Here is a 4,189-nt window from a genome sequence, read left to right as displayed (position 1 = left end):
TAAGAGAGGAAGATTTCCTTTGGCTCACAGTCTGTCATGGCCGCCTGAGTCTCAAGAAGGTCACAGCACACCCACAGTCAGGACGCAGAGAAAGCCGGGTGCTAGAGTTCAGCTCACTTTCTCCTTTTTATTCAGTTCAGAATCCAGCCCGTGGACTGGTGCCATTCACATCCAGGTGGGAGTTTTCCCACCTCAGTTAATGTAATCTAGAAAATCTCCCACAGACATACCCCAAGTCATGTCTCTTCAATGATTCTATACCTTATTAAACTGAAAATTAACATTAGCCACCCCACTGTTCCATCCAATGTCACCCCAACCCATTATCCCATCCCACCCCATTGGATCTCACCCCACCCCACCCCACCTCATCCCTCCCCACCCCATCCCCTTCTCCCCCTCTCCTTCCTTCCCATTTTTATGTCCCCACAATCCATCCTATCTTATTCCCTCCCACCCTGTCCCTCCCCTGCCACCTCATTCCTCTCTATCCCATCTCACCTCATCTCACCCTATCCCAATCCATCCTCAGGGCCTTCCTGTCAGATAGAGGCAGAAGCTGGGGCTTTGGGGGCAAAGTACCTACCCAGATCTAGCCAGGGAGCTGCAGAGCTAGAGATCGGCTCCTCCAGAGTCACCTGGTGGGAGAAGATGGCATCTCCATGGAAATGGGGACCCTTTTCACCTTCTTGTTTAGAACCACAAGCTGGAGGCTTGATTCAGCTCCACCATGGTTTGATAGTGGAATTTTGGAACCCCTGGTGACTAGGGAATCCTAGATCCACTGAGCCTCCTCTAGGCTCCTCCTGTTGTCCTGGCTTGGACTCCTGAGTCCCTGGGAGTCTGAGAGCTTTGGCTCCTGATGGGAGCGGAAAGAGCTGGAGAATCCCAGCTGAGGTTCACCAGCTCTCTCTCCCACAGGAACATCCTGACCCTGTCTGATGGCCAAGGGGACCTTCTGATCAGCTGCTACTAGGCACCTGTCACTATTCAGATTAGGAGGACAGAAAGTTGGGTCAGAAGTGTTTGCTGTGCAAACATGAGGACTGGACTTCAAGCCAGGCATCCTGCAAATGACCATAACTCCAGTTGAAATGGATCCAACATCTTTTGGCTTCTTCACCTGCACAGAACTTCACACCTATATAGCCATGTACACCCAAGCTTGCACACACACACACACACACACACACACACACACACACTAACACAGACATAAATAAATATGCACATTTAAATAAATATACACACATTTTAAATACATAAATTGTTTATAAAAAGGGTTCAATATTATATTTACTTAAGTCCAAAAGCCAAGAAGCCACAGGATCTAAGATTTGAAGAATCAAAATAATACATCCCTAAGTCAAAGACACTACTTAAGTCATACCAACATCAAGTCAAAGCTAGGCAGGAAGTGAGTCCCACGTCTTCTGATGCCAAGAAGTACCGGGCTTTGTGACTGTGAATTTGTGTTACTCATAAACTGATCTAACCAAATCTTTACTATGCTCTCTATTTGGTCATATGTGAGCTTAAAAGGGTCATTCCCTGTAGATATGCTATTTCATTCTGCTAACTCATGTATGTTTTATGACTTGTTTTTAAAACCCCTATTTAGAGGCTAGAGAGATGGCTCAGTGCTTAAGAGCATCAGCTGATCTTTCCGAGGGCTCAAATTCGATTCTCACCACTCCCTGGTGGCTCGAGACCACCTGCTACTCTGGTTCTGGGGCAGCCAGTGCCCTCTTCTGACCTCTGTGGACACCACGCATGCCTGTGTTGTGTAGACTTACATGCAGACATGTTGGTGTTCTGAGTCTCTCTGGTCTATCAGAGAAAGCAACTCAAGGATGAGTGAAGGCCTTGCTAGTGACAGGGAGACCCAGCCTCTGTGGATGGAATGTCAAACAGCCGCCCCAAAGCCTCATTATTGATTGTTACACAAAGGTTGATTTTTTTTTTTTTTTTTTTGGTTTTTCGAGACAGGGTTTCTCTGTGTAGCCCTGGCTGTCCTGGAACTCACTTTGTAGACCAGGCTGGCCTCGAACTCAGAAATCCGCCTGCCTCTGCCTCCCAAGTGCTGGGATTAAAGGCGCGCGCCACNNNGCCCGGCTTTTTTTTTTTTTAAAGATTTATTTATTTTGTATATGTGAATACACTGTTGCTGTCTTCAGATCCCATTACTGATGGTTGTGAGCCACCATGTGGTTGCTGGGAATTGAACTCAGGACCTCTGGAAGAGCGGTCAGTGCTCTTAAACATTGAGCCATCTCTCCAGCCCTTGATTTTTTGGAAAAACAAATTCCTCATACCAAAGCTCCTAATCTAATCCATATTTCCTGAAGAAAAACGTCACACCCGTGCAGCTCTTGTCCTTGCTGTGCACAGTTTGCAGTGCTCAGTAATGCAAGACATTCCAGGTGTCCAGGTCCGGACCATCTCGTGGCCAAAGCCATGCAAAGACTGTAAGCTCTTCCAGAAAAACAGCTCCACAGGTAACGGAAAACAACCACTGTTTCCTACAAAGATCCCAAGGTCAAAGCACTCCTAGAAAACAACTGTTAACTCTAACGTTTATCCTGGATATAATGATTCTACTAGATTTCCTGCCACACAGACAAAACACCAAACATTAAAATATAATATAATATAATATAATATAATATAATATAATATAATATAATATAATAGCACATCTAGCTCCCTGAACAACTCCACATTAATTTTATTGGCACAAGCTCTTCTTTTTACCACCCACAGTGTGCTCTGTGAGCCTGCCCTTGCTGGGCAGTGGCTGCAGTCTCCTGTTCAGAGTCTGTATCATCTCTTCTTTCCCATGCTCCTAATAGGATGGCAGGTTCTGTGAGTTGGAAAAACATGCTGTTCCCCTCTGCTTTCATTTTAATCAATGCAGGCGGCTCTAGGACCTCAAAAGACATGTGTGTACATGTGTGTGTGCACACCCATGCATGTGTGTGTGTGTGTGTGTGTGGGTGGGTGTGTGTGTATGTCTCAGGCTGGAGTATTCTGCAGCAGTGGGCATTTAGATAGTAATATTGGCCCTAAGGTCCTACATGGTTATTATTTCACAAACTCATTCTTCCTCTTGTCTTCTGGGGTCCCATTTTCCAGATCTAAAAACAAAAAACAAAAAACTGAAGCTCAGAACAGTCAAAAGATACACCCACTGCCACATTTTTAGAGTAGGAAGGCAGACTTTGCCATCTGCTATCCTGAGGAAGGAGGACCACAGAAGGGCTGCAGGGAGGAGACAGGCTGTAGGAAGAAACCAATGGATAGGTTCATCTCTGGGTCAAGGCCAAACATGTCTCTAGCTTTCCTGTGATAAGGAGACCTGGGCCCTTCCATCAATGGCCATGGTATACCCATTCTGTCCTGAGAGGGAGGGTGTAATATAAAGGATGGATAGGATTCAGTCATTCTCTGCTGAAATAATGTTTGGACTTACTTGGGTTGTAGCTTGAAGGTGGAGTGTAAGCCTTCATAAAGTGGTAACTGACATCCTAAAGCTGACCCTATCCCAAGGTGGTGGTTTCATCCTGGGAGGGACCTCAGGTCACAGGCCTTAGAGGCTCTCAGGGAAAGAGAGGGCTAGGAGAGGTAGGTGGGACAAGATGGGGCGACATGGACAAGTTTACCATCCCACTTAAATAGGTATCAGATAGCAAGAGTTGCCACGAGACCCCAGCACACTCTTCAGCCAGCAGTGCCACCTGATATTAGAGTTTGGGGGTTTCAATTCTACACCAAGGCTTACCTGCTCTATAGTGTGACTTGGGCATCTCTAGGGAAGAGGGGAAAGGGCTTCTGGGCTCTCCTGCTTTTGAAGGTGGCCCGTGCTTGCTTTCCATAGGCATCCCCATCCCATCCACCCTGAACACCTGTCAGTGCACACCTTGGAAGGTGTGATCCCACCTGAAGGTTGGGGCTGAAGGTGGGTTTCCTGTACCCTGAGATCTTGTTGGGACTGGATTTCCTCAAAAATATTACCCCGAAACCCAGATAGCACCATCCTTTGGGCTCTCTGAACTGTATTTGAGAAAGTGGGTCATGATGGCCATAGGATGAGTCATGTGGAAAAGGGACATGGACACAGTCCCTACTATAGACCAGAAACTGTAGGGTGGTGAGCTGTGATAGGCAGCCTGGTCCCTGGTTGAGCTCA

Source organism: Mus caroli, chromosome 4 (genome assembly GCF_900094665.2).
Source record: "Mus caroli chromosome 4, CAROLI_EIJ_v1.1, whole genome shotgun sequence".
Taxonomy (NCBI): Eukaryota; Metazoa; Chordata; class Mammalia; order Rodentia; family Muridae; genus Mus; species Mus caroli.
The sequence above is the reverse complement of the archived record's forward strand: the minus strand, read 5'-3'. Positions refer to the sequence as shown.